This window comes from Aquila chrysaetos, chromosome 2 (assembly GCF_900496995.4).
Source record: "Aquila chrysaetos chrysaetos chromosome 2, bAquChr1.4, whole genome shotgun sequence".
NCBI classification, from domain to species: domain Eukaryota; kingdom Metazoa; phylum Chordata; class Aves; order Accipitriformes; family Accipitridae; genus Aquila; species Aquila chrysaetos.
The window spans coordinates 59,650,276-59,667,565 of record NC_044005.1 but is presented as its reverse complement, the minus strand read 5'-3'; positions in this window follow the sequence as shown (position 1 = coordinate 59,667,565).

Sequence of the window (17,290 nt, the reverse complement as noted above, 5' to 3'; positions counted from 1 at the left end):
ACTTTTCTTTCTGTTGTGCAAGAGGACAGTAACGTGTTTCTCTGCAAAAGCCAGAGTAAAAGTGTGTCTGTATCTGCATGAACATATTCACTGAAGCTTACTTCGAAACTGTATAGTTTTTAGAGAAGAAGTCAGTTAATAGCTGTCAAATGAGGTTGCACATGCATAAAATCACAATCAAGACTCTTCTCCAGTGCAGGGTGATGAGTTTTGGTAACATTACATTGAAAGACCACTTCATGAGAGAAAGTCCAGATGACTTTCTAGGTCACAAGGAAGAGCCAGACATATATTACAAGGAAAAGCCAGACATATATTCCTCTGAACTTTCAGACAAACCTTTTCTCTGCCTGAAAACCCTGTTAAAGAGCGCAATAGTCAAGCAGGTATATAATCCAGATAAAAGTGCAGCAGGCTTCAGAGGTAACATGTTTTCAAAATGCCATGTAAGTTGATTTTATAAGAAAATCTTCTGGTGCAGAAACACTTCTTTGCAAGAAATTGGCCTGAAAGAGAACACCTTCTGCTGTTTCTTTATTCATCTGTAAAATACTAACCGTGAATTCTGCTACTCTAGACAATGTTTCCCTATCTGTGAAAATTTCAAATGAAACTGTGAAACCTAATTTTCAAATACTTAAAACCCCACAGCTGGACACAGGGTGCCATGGTTGTACATGCAGCTGTTAGGTACTACCATATGAAAAAGCCAGGCAGGTGAATACCCATATTCTGAAATTGTCTAGGATTTATTTTGAAAACACAGAATAGATTACTTTTTATCTCTGAATCAAATACATATCTCTATACATATGTGTATTTGTATGTCTGCATTTATAGACATATATGTCCTTATATAATTTCAGCCTGAATATATCAAAATATGACACAGTAATTGGTGATTAGCCAGACCATGTTCTTCCTCTTTTCTTTCTCGCCCTTTCTCCCTGTTGTTGTTAATTAATCATTGTCCTATCCAGAGCACTAGGTTAAAAGCCAAACTGTTGTTTCTGGGAATGAGTGGTTATTTACAAACTGTAACTTAAGACACCTAACTGTTGGAGGAGCCACCACCTCCTGGCTCAGTTTAGTTTTCTGCATTGAATTGCTCTGCAGAGCAGCCTCTGTTTGTTTGTTGGTTTTCCCCCTCCTGTCTGTAGAGGAAATCTAATAAGCAGACTAAATTTTTGGGTTGGAAAACTAAGCATCTTACTGGATTTTTGTCCTACTCTGCTTCCTCCTGTGTAAAAAAAAAAAAAAAAAGTAGTTTGAGAGATTGATTCTGGTATTCATGTTTCTGATCAAGAAGCTCTAGGCTTCCTTTCTGCCTATTGGCCTGCAAATTCCAAATATGTATCTGGTAGTTACCTTGGGACTGTAGCAGCTCACAGCCAAATGACTATCATCCCAGCAAGCAATGAAACAGATTTGAATAGAGGAATATATGCTAACTTCAGCAGATTTTAGAAGAAAGTACTTGAGATTGTTGAGTGGCTACATTGGATAAGGTATGCATAGGGGAACAAAGATACACTTCGTGAGCTGTTGTGTTATTTGACATTTGTTGATATAAAATATAAGCAATAATAGAAAATTAAAGCTCTGAACATAGGAACTGGAAATAGATAAACTAAATGTTTTAATGGGAGTGGAGTCACGTGTGTGTGTGTGTGTCTGTGTCTATACAAATGATCAGTAGGTGACAAGGTAGCATGTGAGTAGTGGGGTGCCATTCCTCTTGCCTTCCCTGCTTGTCCTTTCCTTCACTCTCTGCTGATCATATTCATTTCATGTTGTTTGCAATACAAACTGTAAATACTTCAGCGCTACTACCATCTTTGTATGGCATTTATGTCCATGGCATCTCAGTCCTCCCTATGTCTGCAAATGCCACAGAATACAAACCAAAGCGAATTTTGCAATACTGTCCACATTTATTTATTTACATCCTTTCAGGTACAGGACAGCTCAATCTGTTCAGCTGCTTATTGTTTTGTGTTGGCTTTTTGTGTGCAAATATGGCCTACCTCATTCAAAGCACAACTTGAAAGGCGATTCTCTTATAGAATATCATTAGCATTGGCATATTATTTTTTCATGTTATGCCATGTGAAAATTTGCTGCAAGAAAAGTGGTTTGCTTGCCTATATTGTCTTTGTTGTGAACTGGGATGTATACTTTTCACAAACAGAGGTTTTGATGTTAAAATTAAAATTTGTAAGAATGAGAATCTACTGAAAACATCTGTCTCCTCTCTTGTTCCATAAATGTGAATGATAATTGACATTTTTAGGGATATGGAACTTTGTCTAGTGAAACTCATTTTCCATTATTCCTTTTTACAGGTCAGAAATAATTTGTTTCAAAAGGAATTTTGAACTTTTCACATATAAGATGGACAAATTTAGTGACAATTAACTATTTTTCTGAGATGTTGTTGTGGTTTAAACCCAGCCGGTAACAAAGCACCATGAAGCAGCTTGGTCACTCCTCCCCCCTGGCCCCAGTGTGATGAGGAGGAGAAAATAGAAAGGAACTTTCGTAGATCGAGACAAGGACAGGGAGGGATCACTCACCAATTATGGTCACGGGCAAAAACCAGACTCAACTTGGGGAAAAACCAAAATCAATTTGATTTACTACAAATCAAATCAAAATAAGGGTAATGAGAAGTAAAACCAAGTCTTAAAACACCTTTAGCCCATCCCTCTCTCCTTCCCGGCTCAACTCCACTCCCGGTTTTCTCTCCCTCCTTCCCCCAGCAGCGCAGGGGGACGGGGAATGGGGGTTGGGGTCAGTTCATCACACGTTGTCTCTGCCGCTCCTTCCTCCTCAGGGGCAGGACTCCTCACTCTTCCCCTGCTCCACCGTGGGGTCCCTCCCACGGGCTGCAGTTCTTCACAAACTGCTCCAGCGTGGGTCCTTTCCACGGGCTGCAGTCCTTCAGGCACAGACTGCTCCAGCACGGGCTTTCCCATGGAGTCCCGGCCATCTTGGGGGGCATCCCCCTGCTCCAGCGTGGGCTCCTCTCTCCCCGGGCTGCCGGTGGGCATCTGCTGCCCCGCTCCCCTCCACGGGCTGGGGGGGACAGCCTGCCATCTCACCACGGGCTGCGGGGGCATCAACCTCCCCCAGCACACCTCCTCCCCTCCTTCTGCACTGACCTCGGTGTCTGCACAGCGGTTTCTCTCACATTCCAATCTCCATTCCCACTGCAGGTTCTCCTTCCTAAATCTGTTCTCCCAGAGGCGCTACCACCACCACGGGTGGGCTTGGCCTGGGCCAGAGGCAGGTCCGACCTGGAGCTGGGGAAGCTTCTAGCAGCTTCTCACAGGAGCCAGCCCTGCAGACCCTTCCCCGCTACCAAAACCCCACCACAGAAATCCAAAACAGATGTAGATACATGTCAAAAGGGAGCTGGAAACACTGAAAATTGTCGAATATGACTAATCTTTGTTCCAGGAGATGACATAGAAGGGGACCCATGCCTTCAGTCCTGCCCATTCATCTTATCAGGTATTCATTTCTTGGTTTTTCACTACTCTGGCACTTAAAAAATATCCCTTTTATATTCAGAATTCTTTCCTGCATTGAGAGGACATGAGGTTTTATGAAAGGTTTCAGTGACTTTCTCAGCATGGCACGGTTCTCTAGAACTCTGTTCCAATGGCCATAAAATTTACCTGTGATCACTGACCAAAAGTGAAAAGAAAAACTACTAGTCCAGGCTGCTGATGGTATCAGATGAGCTATCTGAAGTTCTCAGTGTAACCGAATGCTTAGAAGAAACAGAAAGAGGGAAAAAATACGATTCTTATTTGTGCCTCAGAATGACTCGTTCAAAGAATTGTTCACTCCAGCATCTGTTTAGTGTTCAGTGAAAAACATTACCCAGAAATTTTTGAAATAACTTGAGGCCTTTGAAAAAGTAATCTCAGTGTGGTTAACTGCATAAAAACAAACCAGCAAAATCTCTAGATGAGAGAGGTAATACTTTAGCTTAATAAAACTTATATTAAAAATACTCCAGGTTTTCTAGTCCAGCATCTTTACCATCTGTGAATTCAGATATACCAGATGTTTGTACTTAATATATCATGTTATGCACAGTATTTGCTGCAGCAGAGAACAGTGATTCATTGATTTTTGTAAGAAATTTGTTAGTAACAAAGCTGTAGACTTTAGACTATTTTTGAATAAACTTCCCCCGTAAAGTATAAACTCTAAATGGTCCACAATTTAAATTACTCACCATGACAGCCATGTTTGAATAGGTCCTTACATTGAATCCTTACATTGACTGACAAAGTCCTGTTAGCAGGATGGTGACTCTGTCAGGTAATTTCTATAGTGCATAGTGCCTCCCTTGTTAGGGAAGCCATTTAGAGCTTTCTGAAAGGGACCTGCTGATATTCCGTGCAAGTATTGTGTGGAATATGAATGTGAACATATGGATGATGCCTGTTAAATTTCACTACAAGTCATCTGGAAGAGAAGACAACGTATGTTTGAGTAAACACAGAATTTGGTTGGCAGCCTACTGTCATTCCAAATCCTAGGCCGTCTGGTGTCTGGGAAGCAGAGAAAGAGGCACATCCTCTGCGCTCAGGAGAACACCTTCACCAAATAGCGCAGAATTGCACTCTGTATGTAGCTCCAGATTGGTGAAAGACAGCTTGTTTGACATGCAGGGGGATGAAATAGCACCAAGAAGAGCTTTCTTGAGCTGCTTTCATCTTTGCCAGCTTGCAATGTCATCATGTATTTCTGGCAACTAGAGTTTGCATCAGTTCAGTTGACAGGTCCTCATGAATTTTAATATCTAAGCTCCATATTCATGTTAGTAACATTAATGTTCCCCGAAGCCTTTTTATTCTCAGGAAGAATATGAATATTTCAGAAATTACTTTCCCTATATTTGTTCATGTATGTTTGTGTATGCATGTGCTTATGGACATGTATAACATTACTTATATATCAAATTATTACCAAAGTTTAAAATTATTTTTGTCCTGACAAAAGTAAAGCAGAGGCACTAACTTGGGTCTCATTTATTCCGAGTGGATGGTATGTCTGTTTTTTTTAAAAGTACTTGTTTTTTTCCTAGTGTGGAAAAGATCAAAAAGTTTCTGGATACACACACCATGTCATATTCGATTCATGTTACAAATCTGAGGGGTGATCCCCAACTGGGATGAAATGGCAAAGCTCCAGTGGAGCACAGAGAATGATCTTGGCCTAACACATACAGAGAATGAATCCTTTTCAAGAGGCAATGTTTTATACAGAGGCAGTGAAATACACAAACTCATGAAAGTGAAAGTTGTTTTCAATGAAATTTGAGGATAGAAGCACTGTGGAAGATTGAATAAAACATCTATACTCAGGAATAGAAAAGGCACTAAGAAGCGGTTACTTTTTTCCGATTTTTTTTTGTGTTTAAGGAATCTGGCATATATTAAGAGGAGCAGAATTAAAACTATGATCAGTTGTTCAACTAGCTTAATCATGAGGCTGCCAAAGCTCTCTTTTAAGATGCTTCTTAAGTACCTTCTAAATATATTGAAGAAAAAAAAAACCCAAACCAACAACCCACTAACTTTGGGAATTGCCTAGTCAGCTCTTTGTTTACTTAAGAATAATAATATAAGAATTGCTAATAAAGTCAATGATATGTGTAAAGGTGAGTATCAGCTGCTTATAATACTAAATAGAATGACACACAGTATCATAAATCTTCTGAGTGAAAGTTATGTATACAAGAAAAAAAAAGTCTAGGGTCAGGTGTGAGAACATTTTTGGTGAAAAGGTTCTTAGCCAGAAATGCAGTTGCTATAATCCTAAATTTGTTCATGAACTCAGGAATTCCTTCGCTGAGTAATTTTGAGTGGGAAAGACTCAGTTTCAGAATCCTGTCTGAAGGAGGTGGTTGCAGTCTCCTTTCACCCGACAGCAGACTGAAGGTACTCCTACGCTCCTCTCAACTCCCGCTGGTGCAATAGGCTCTGTTCTACGGGGAGGGAGGCGGCTATCAACCCCCGCTGCTTTTCCAGTCCACTCAGCACAGGCTGCTTAAATATGCAATAAAACAGAGAGCCAGACTCCGAGAAATGAATTTGTAGCATAGATGTTATGTCACTTACGCTGTCAGTGAGACATTCACGTTCCAGTCCCCACACCTGTGACTACCTATGTCTTTATATGATGATAGCTACTACTCCTGTAAGCTCTCACAGGGCTTGAAATCCAGTCAAAACTATGCATGGCTGTTGGACATCCTGGTTATGTCCATACACAGGTGATATGCAATAGATTCACTACTATTATTATTACTACTATTATTATTACTCCTCTTCTTAATCTGGCTATTCATTTTCTTGAAAATTATTTCAAGAACCTGAAGCCAAGTAATTCCATTTGAAGTGGTATGAAATGGTTTATTTCTATCATCAATTAAAATTGTGATTTATCAATCACATTTTCAGATTCTTGTTTTGGTGAAAACAGTAATAAATGCCATTCAGAATGTTGATTTGAGGCAACATGTTTGGGTTTTTTTTTAGTGTCATTTTGACTGTTGCACTAGAAAATTCTATATGTTAGAGGTGGGCATGGCTGTAACAGTGGATTAAAGAAATTATTGTCAGAGATAAAATAATGAAGGAATCTTAACATGAATTAGTAAAGTTTGTAGACAGCTGAATGCTAAAATCAGGTTCAGGATGTTGTTGTAAAACCAAGAAAATATCTTAAAGCCTTAAATGGAACCTATAAATCAGTTGCAAAGAATGAAATGGTATTTAGCTTTTATGCAGTAGCTCTGAAGGACTGAGTCTGTTTTCTAATTAAAACTATAGGTAAAGATTAAAAATAGCCTGCTTCTACTGTGTACTTCCAGAAGGAGTATAGAACACAGTGCTTCTTCATTCATGTCTTCTTTTGAAGGAAAAGCAGAGGTTTTTAATGAAACCATTCAGTAGAGAAGAAGTATCCAGTGGCTAGAGAGTGAGAAGAATTTAGTCAAAATAGTTAAAAGCTGGCTATTCCCCACCTGCCTAAGCCCCGGCCCATACAGCAGTCAGGCTTTCCTTTCCAGCCCTACAGAAATTACTGCGGGGAGTCTCTTGGGAGGGTGAGAGATGAGCAGCAGACTTTTAAATGCACCATAACCTGGACCCTTGCCCTCAGACCTGCTCTGCCTAAGTAAAACCTATGGAAACCTAAACCAATTGGAAAGGGATTTTCATATTTCACAGCTTGTTTTATGGCAGAAATATCTTTAGAACAAACCAGTCTGAAAAAAAATTGTAAAGACAAAATTCTATTGTCCCTGCCATGCAATCTGAGTGAACTGGATTCAGCTATCTTTTTGCAGTATTGCTGTAAAAAATAAAGATCTCAAAACCGTGTTCCTTACAAACCTATTTAGATATTCAAGTAAGAAGCTTAGCTCAAATACATTTATGAACAACTTGTGATTATGTCATATCTTCAATGAAAGCTGAGCTCTGAATATACAAGTCTTTAGGGGGAAAAAAAAGCAAAATCCATAGATACCCCTGTATCCTACCAACCTGGCTTTAAAATCTGAGCTGTAAACAAAAGAATAATTGAAAAATATAGCTGAGGAAATAAAAAGTTAAATACCTTCACAAATAGCTTTTTACGTTGTGGTGGGTTGACCTTGGGTGGCTGCCAGGCGTGTTATCAACACTGTTCTAGCTACAACTAAAAGGCACAGCACTAAAAGAGGGCTGCTATGAGGAAAGTTAACTCCATCCCAGCCAGATCCAATGCATACATAAATAACATAGGCTAACCTGAAATTCAAACATAGCCCAAGCTGGTTGCTGAGCTATAAGCTTAGTCCAAACATAAACTTTAAAAGTTACTTTTTCTCTGTTCCATTTTGTATTTTTTCAGCTGTCTCATTTATCTAAGTCTTCTTAAAGCTGATGCATTGTGCCCAGCTACTCAAACCTTTAATATAAAACCACTTAGAGCAAACATCTCGGTGACATGATATCTCTCTCAATGTTGCTGTGTTTATAGAAGTCTCCTATTTTACAATCAAAAGCTTAAAAAGAAGGTGTAATCTACTACGACAATATGTCAGAGAGTGTTGTAGATAGACCTCATTCAAAAACAGGTTTTGGTCTCCAAATTCCACAGTTTGCTTTAAACCAGTACTTTTAAATATGCAGTTTTCCCATTACGGTAGTTTTGGGAAAGACAAGGTGCTTCTTTGATATAACAGGGTATAGCTGTGGGCTTCCATATTTGGTAAGGTTCAACTATTGTATAGTATACTAACACATTTTTTTCCCTGCTTTAATCTTAATCCATATTTTATCGAGCTGTCAGTAATGGCAATCAAATGGACACGGGCATTAATGTAATAGATCCAAATCAATCCACCCAAATCAAACTGCACATGAATTTCAGGGGCGGTGGGGGCTGATCTAACCATTATAGTTCTCAGCTTCCTTTGCAACGTTGTGTGAATATCGGTCAGTATGTGTAGCAGTGGAACTCCCGGTTAGATACGAAAATGAAAAACAAGCACAATGTCCTGCAACAATAAATTCCCCACAATTTATTGATTAACAGTCTGTCAGGTTCAGCAGAATATACTGGAGAGGCACTAAAAATAAGGTACAAAGTGAAGATCCCATATCTACCTTCACTGCCTTTTACTTAACCATTGTTCCTCATTTATGACAATGTGTGAGTAGTCAGCACCTTTTAGTCCTTTATGTTACTGTTCAGTTGAAATAGTGATCTTTCTTAATAATGAGCAAGTTAAGACTGTAAAGACAGAAGGAAAAATGAGATAAAATCAGCACTGTTATAAGCCTATCATTCCTGGTATGTCAGGTATGACTAGTACTCAACAAAGGAAAAGATTAAGTGCAGTGAATCAGTTCATATTCCAACATGTACTATTAGTCATTTTGTAAGCATACTACAGTTAACAAAAATCAACCTTTTATTTTCAAATTTTTACAATTAGATTTGGCTTCTGAGATCACTACCTCCTTCTGCTCTGGAGGTACGGTGGAAGAAATAAATAACAGGTCTTAGGGTCTTTGGGAGCCATGCTCAGGGATCTGTCATTGATTGAGATGTTCTGGTACATTGGTAGCTTCGGGTAGTTAATATCCCACATTGACAGAGAATATAAGTTTCATCTCGGTCTTCTAAACTAAGTGTCTAGTCAAGTCAACTGGACTTTCTCAACAGTTACTTAGAGAATAATCGACACTTTTAGAAGATGATTTTTCCCTTATGCCTTAGCTAGCTTTGTTACAATGGGCTCAGCCAGGCCCTAGATGCTACCTGTCTTTGCTGACCAGATGAATAGGTTAGACTGGATATCTATGTATGGAGACATGTAGGATATACTATAGGAAATTATTTTCAAAGCACTCAATATTGTAATATTGTCATTAAATCAAGTAGGCGAGGATAATTATGAGACTCCGTTGCATAAGTCTCAAGCATACTGTTGTAAACCGCATACAGACACAGCATGTGTGAAAGGAGGCAAAAAGTAAGAGTTTTCGAGAAAAAAAAGTTCAAGTTGCATCTCTTTGAAGGAGAATAAAAGCACTAGCAGAGCATGAACTGCATAGAGGATATGAAGTACTATGGGCACAGTTAAGCATATTTTTGGACTGTCAACTTAGAAGCTGTATATACGCTATTGATTCGAAGCTGCACAGATGTACAATTCACTGTGATACCAGAAATATTACTATTATTAGTGAAAGAAAAAGTTGTGAATTGTAAAAGATCAGTAGTCATCATCTATGACATCACTATTCTACTACACTTGATGTTAAGGGGAGCTAGATCCAGTAGACTTCAAGAGGCAGGGGATTTCTTCTCTCACCTCTGTAGAGGCCAGCCAACAGTGGCCAGCCAACAGTGAGGCTGGATGTGAACACCAAAGTTGCAGATCCACCTGGACCCCTTCCTTTCCCTGCTTTTGGTCCTTTCCCTAGATATCTCACAGTACGTTTTGCACACACCCTAAGACTCCTTAAAATTTATATAATCCTATAAGTCCCGCTCAGATATCTCAAAATAAGTTTGCTCTTTCCCATGATACCTTGTTTCCCCCTTCTTATCAGGTCTAGCTGAACCTCAACAAGGCTTTGACGACCCATCAAACCCAGTGACATGAAAGTTCAAGTCTTCAGTATTTTCTCTGCTCTCTCTTGTTTGTTAGAATATGTCTGGGGATGGGTGTCTTTTTTTTCTTTTTTCCTTTTCTTTAATGTTGAATAACCATTTACTAGACATCTTCACAATCCAAAAGTTCTTATATTTGAGGTATCTTCTGTGCCTTCTGTACATTCCTGTACCTTCTACACCTCCTTTACCTTTCACATGTCCTTTACTTTTCATATATTCTTTACATTCCAACTTTACACTTTACAACTTTGCACCCATACTCTAAATAAGCAACCAGCCAGAAAATAAGCCATTGAAGGAGCCTACCTTCTGTTTCCCTCTCTTTTCCCTTGTACAGTACCAAGAAACAAGCACAATATTATATAATATAGTAGGTAGGACACAGTGTTTTAAAACACAGTGTAGCTGAATGTTTTACTCATGGAGATCTCTAAACACAGAATAATCATTTTAGTCCATTAAGCACATAAAACTTCACAGAAATTAATTCTCATGTTCTCATTGTTCAAAACCCTGCTGATGTTTATGCAATAGGATATATACCTATGGTTACCAGGGTCATGAAAGGAAATAAATTATAATGTAGAGCCATGGTACTCTAATAAGAGTCTTCTTGTTTGAGTATATTTTAATAATGCAAGAGTGAAAAGAATATTCATGACAGAGCTTCTAAAAGAAATTTTAAATGTCTTTTACAGTTTTTTCAGTAAAATCTTAGAAAATACCAAAGGACATTGGCATTTATTTTCCATCCAGTGTATCAAGATTATCTTTCATTATCTTGGTTTTTTTCCACTTTTTTTAAACTAAGAATTATCTGAGAACCTGCTTTTCTGTGCTTACTTAAGACATTTCCACTTGCCTTCCATCCTTCTACACTTAAGAAGAACTTTAGTTATTAATTCATTTATCAATCTGTTTTCTTCATAAGATGAATGGTAAAACTGTGTACATGTAATTTTATATACACAGTATAAGCTCAATGTGAAGGGAGAATTAAGCTACTTTTGTATAAGCTGAGACTTAAATGTCTTCAAACTATTTAACATTTTTACAGTTATTAAAAATTAATTTATGAAGATATTGCTGAAAGCTTTGCAATTGGTTACAATAATCTGCTTTCTCAGAAAATATTTTTGATGTGAGTCTCGGGTTCTAAAACACAGAGTAAAGAACTGCAAACTTCCCTGTTATTCTATTTTATTAGTTTCTTTGAGACCTAATTTTTAAAAAAATTAAATTCTCTTCCATATCTTCTTTTGTTATCCATTCATTAATATCTTCTTGTTGATACTCTCCTCTCTCATTCACTGTTTTCTTCTCTAAGCAAATGCATAATAATGGAATAATAAATGTAAATGGAATAATGTCTACATTTTAAAACTTGCGGTGTTATTTTTTGCTGTGTATTAAGACCAAGGAAAACAAGTGAATCTAAGATATTTCAGTAGGATTTCCCAGGAACTAAACCAAAATCTTAATCTTAAAAAAAAAAAAAAAAAAGCAGCTGCTCGGTATTACAGTCTTTTCATATTTTTTCTTGGGAATTGGTTGACAATTTGTTTTCTTTTACTTTATGTTTCTTTAACCAATGCTAATTTCTTTTTTTCTGAACTGAGTTCTATCACAGGTATTCTGCTTTTGGGTACAATCTTAGAAAAGAATAACAAGAGTTCAAGAATTATGGATGTGATAAAGAGTGGTTGCCTGTAGCAATAAAAATATCATTTTCACATGCCAATAATTGTATTTGCTCTACAAATTTGAGCATTGTTCTATGAAAACAAACCATGTATGCAACACTTTTCTTTTACAATTTATCTTTGAAAATTTGGAAAAATTGCTCAATTCGACATTTTTCTCTTTCTTCCTCATGAATCTAAGTTTGCATTACCCTACATATTTTCCATTTTTCATATACATTAGCCACTGTGGGAATTATCTGACTCAAACCTAGTGGCTGCTAATTAAATTGCTGCCATTTCCAACTTCAAGGGACTCCCTACAACAGGAAAGCACAGCTGTAGTTTATTTACAGGCAGAAAATTTGAATGCCCATTGTCAGTGAAGGAGGACTTCTGCTCGTATCTTTCTGAGTAAACAAGGAGTGAGTACTTTATCATTCCTTAATGGGATAGGACAAAAGCAGTACTAAGGAACAGAGGTAGTTAAATAAGCCTGTGGCAAATAAGAGCTCCACAGTGATGAATTCTATAATAATTTCCATCTACTGTAAACATGTGTGTTACAAGCCTGAAGTTTATGAATAATGGCTTCATTTTGAAGTAATTAGAATTCTGTGCCATTAACAGCAGGAAGTCTGGATAATTATATTTTAGAATGAAATGTCTGGGAAAAGACATTTCTGTTTCTATGACAATTATGTTTATGATTAATGATAGAAATGACAACATGCAATATAAATACAAAACAGCAAAAATTAACTGTATCCATCATGAATGACAGTACAAAAACTACAGCAAATCAGTAATCATAGGTAAAGAAGAGCTCGATAATCTTGTTTTGTTTCATATTGGAATATCTTCATCTCTTTCCCTTATTTTTGAGATGTAAGGCTTCCAACTGCTTCATACCAGACTCTCAGCATGAAATACTAGAGATGATTAGGTGCAAAATGAAGTTATATTGTGTAGGCCAGTCAAACGCTGTTTTGTGGGAGTACTAGAGCATTACCTTGATGGGGTCAGTGGTGTCATTCAAACACATCTGTAGAACAACACAACTAATTGTGTTTTATTAACACAATAGTTATTAAAGTAAATTCTCTTTTCTCTGGGCTAATAACTATTGGAATATCTTAGGTAATATAAAAATCCTTACAAAGCAGGTGAAACTCCTGTTGGAGTTGACCTAAATTTGCTTCTAGATACCTCCACACTCCCAGTTCCAGGAAGAATTACTTGCTCATGTATTGCTTCATGTGAACTGCTTCTATGCCCATGCAGCACCATGCCTCTGTGTCAGAGCTAAAACAAGTTCTACCAGCTGGCGATTTTGGAGTATTGCAGTGGAAAGTCAGTCCTGAATTGCACCATGAGGAGCCTGCTGGCAGGGCTAGCAGGACTGAAGCCATGCCGTAACTGATAAAGCACATTAGACCAGGCATGACTGAAAAATTCTGTCTTTTGACAAAAATCCATCCCATAGCAAACTGTAGACCATGTCACAGGAATTGAAGAGCAGTCACATTCCAGATGAGTAGCTTGTGCATTGCTCTCTCCTCCACCTGCCACATCGATAGATAATTAAGGTGGAGGCAGACATCATTCTCCTCCCTCCTGTTTATACCTTCATTGACAGCGTGGGGTATTTGCACACAAGTGTGGGTGCTGGAGTGAGTAGGCATGGGTCTGTTCAGCTAACTTCATCAGCATAATTAACGCTAAGCTGACTAACATAGTTAGGGGATTGTAAATGGAAGAAACCAATGTTCCCATCCATCAGAAATTGGAAGTTTTGAAACTGAAGTTTTAAAATATCTGAAGATGTTTTTTCAATCTTACAGCACAACAGACCTTTTCAAAGTAGAGGTTCTCGACAGGATGTCTTTAATGAATTGCTTTTCACAGTAAAGTTTCCGAGTGGTATTCATAATCTTATACTGCATTGATTTTATTTTTCTTCGTTTAACTGGTTGATGCCTTTCATTCATGACTTTACAGGAAGACTTTACATGTAGATACTGGGTACTTTGTGTCATGAAACAGGTGGAACTGGTATACCTGGTTCCTCTTGCAGCAACAGGTTTGCTTGTTTGGTTGGTTTTTTTGTTTGCTGAAGACTTTATTGAAAGATATAGTCTATCTCTCCTTTTGTTTTGCTCTCATTCTTAATATCTTCATAAACCTATCTATTATCACTTAGGCATTGCTCTGCTAGACTTGTGTATCTTTGTTAGTCAGTTTATCAATCTAAACATCTCAAGGAGAAGGAAAAAAACACAAGACCTACAACAAAAAGCAAAAGATCTCTGGAAAGCTGAAAACTATCCCATAGATTTTTCTTGACAGCTTCCAAATAAATATATGCATTTGGAAGCATGGGTATGTTATTCCCCAGTGCCTAAGACTAGAGAATGAGATTCAATTTTTAAAGTTCTTCCCTCTCTTGTGGAATTTATTAACAACAATTTCTTCAGATTTTTGGAGAAAATGTTTTGCAGTCAGCTTCAATCAAGAAGCCTGAGTTGTGCAGAACTGTCCTCGGAGGTCCCTTAGGTAACCTTATCATGATAGGTCTAGTCCTTCACTTTACTCTTTATAACTTTCCCTTTCCCTGAGGTTCCTTCCAACCAGTGTATTCTTTGACTCACCACCCTGTTGCAAAAATCTCAGTTCCTTCTTTTTCCCTCCCACTGCCATCGGAGCAAGAGGCATCATGCACTGTGGCAATACACACGCTGATTAATTGGCAGGCCGCTCAAACAGCATAGATGGCTGTTACATTTATACTGCAGTTTTGAAATCATACTGTAAACTAATACAGGACTAATTCATTTTGTATTCTTGAGGACTCCCAGCTGCAGATTTTTATGAAAACTGTGGAAACGTAGTATCTTTGATGCCTTAATCTCTTTGCAAACATGGCCATGGTCAGTCAGCTTGTGAAGTGGGGAACCGGCAAACAACAGAACAGCACATGAACTATGAAAATAAATTGAAAGTATTATGCACATGGGATTAAGTCCTCTTCTACACTTACAGTTTCTGACACTGTTGGGAGTGGCTCCAATTCCAACTAAGCCTTTTGTTTTCGAAAAAACAGCTAAGGAGATTGATTGCAGGAACAAAAAGGGTAAGCCCTCGTAGGCAATCAGAAAAAGCCTGCAGTTCAGTGAAGGTTTCTGCATTCTGAAGATGTTCAATAAACAATGAATAGCCTTAAGTGCCTACACTGTGACTGGGCACTGTAATAGGAAATAACTATTCATGAATATTTTGTAATTATTTTCTCTGGAAGAGTCCTGGCTTGTTCTGTTTGTCAGTCACAACACCTTTTGTAGCACCTATCACTCTAAGATCTCTGTACCCAGCTGGCTAGGAATATATTCTTTGCCTGTGGGGTTTCCCTTCAATCGTATATTGAAAAATAGCTGCACCTTCCATGAATACTCACATTCTGTTGTGCAAGAATGAATACAGGTTTCTGCTATTTGCCTTGAAACCATTCCCCTTTGTTCATGCCATAGAGATGCAGAAACAATGTTGTCTTCACTTTGCACACAGTATTGCCCCACTGTGTTTCAATTAAGCTTATCAGCAATAAAATAAAGAAAAGAAACAGTGTGGTGCCTAATGAGGCCATGTCTAAGAACCCAAACAAATAACTTGCTTAAAGAAAATCTTTAAAGGCAAATAGTACTCCTTGCTTTTAAAAAAATAAAAAACCCCAAACCCCAAGCAACCCCCCCCAAAAAAACTTAATTTTTTTTTTTTTGAAAAACAGCTTTTCTGCAAAACCAGGGATTCTGGCTGACATAAAAGGTGGTTGGGGGGGAAGGCATGTCAAGCCTCAGATCAGGGGATGTGAGAGACGGTCAGAAGATCACCTCAAAGCCAAATTATGTACTCTTGTTGTCAGAGAAAAAGTAAATCTACATGGCCACAGGCATCGCCTGCTGGAAACCCATGTGAGATCTTAATGAATTCTGCACATGGTATCTTTACTAGTAGGAATTCTGTTAGCAGTTTCTGCTTCTATTTCACACACACTAAATGATGCAACTGGTTTATATAATATCCTACTGAATGCAATTGAATATTTTTTGCTATTTTAATGTTTTACAGATTACTGAGCTTGTTTTAAATATGTACGACACCTAAATAATGGTTTTGTGCTTATTTTGTTTGCTTAAGCAGTATCTTCAAAAGAGACAGTAACTTTTGGGTTGATGGCACAGTTTTAGACCTAGATAAAAACTCTTATCTACATATCCAGTTAAGTGAATAGGATTATACATAGGACTAACAAATTCAGAGTTCATCATCATCACAGAAAGGATAAATAAGGAGTGTAAACCTGTGCTTACACTCACATGCCTCAATCACTGCTCTTTCTTAATAATTAAATTCAATGGAATTCTAGACATTGAGTACAGAAATAATCACCGGACCACCAATTTTTATGCGAAGATCTCGCATGCAAGATGTAATTACTTCCAGTTCAATTTTGTGAAAGTTTTCTAGCTTTTCAGGTTTCTAGGACAGTCATTGTGTTTGAATTTTTTGTTTCTATTTTCTGGTGATGACCTGCCTGTGACTGACAGTTGACCTGAAAAAATATCTCCCAGAACAGAAGGGTAAATAGTAAACAAACCAGGACAAAATCCTGTAAAAAAGTAAAGGTAAATCTGAACTCTCAGCAGGTCAATATTGCTATGTGGTATTCTGTTAACACAAGAAATCCTTTACAATTATAAGAATGTTACAGCAAACACTACCTTAATAAATTTATTGTCTCTTGAAAAAAAGATTATGGTAACAGTGAGGGGAAAACATCAAGTCCAAAAATCACACCATCAAGAGAAGAAAGTAATCTTGCAGTCTACACAAGGGTTTAAATTTTCACAGTTCAGTTTTGGCCCAATGCCTACATGCAATCCTGCTTCACTTCTGATTTTCACTTTAAAATCTGTAGCTTGCTGTCATGTAAAAATAGGACAAAAATTCCTTACTACATTCTCATATGCATACTGTATATTTTAATACTCTCTTTGGAGATATCTGTTCCTTGGGGTACATCATCAAAAGACTTTCAAGCTAATGTTGTTTAATACAGAGTGACTAATTTAAAAAAAAAAAAAAAAAGATAAAAGTGACCTAATGGAAACGACTGGGTATATCATCTTAGAAAAGAATATTTGTTATACAACAGAATGTGTTATTCTTTACACCCATAACTTCAGGACTTAGGGTTGTGGTCCTCCATTCAATTTCCCCAGACTCCTTTCTCTTTCCATTCTCTAACCAAAAAAGTTTCAGACGTAAAACATTTTTTTCATGAATAATGAAGAAGAATCAAACTATCAAGGAAAAAATCCCAAGAAGCCCACTTTGATGGAGCTAAAATT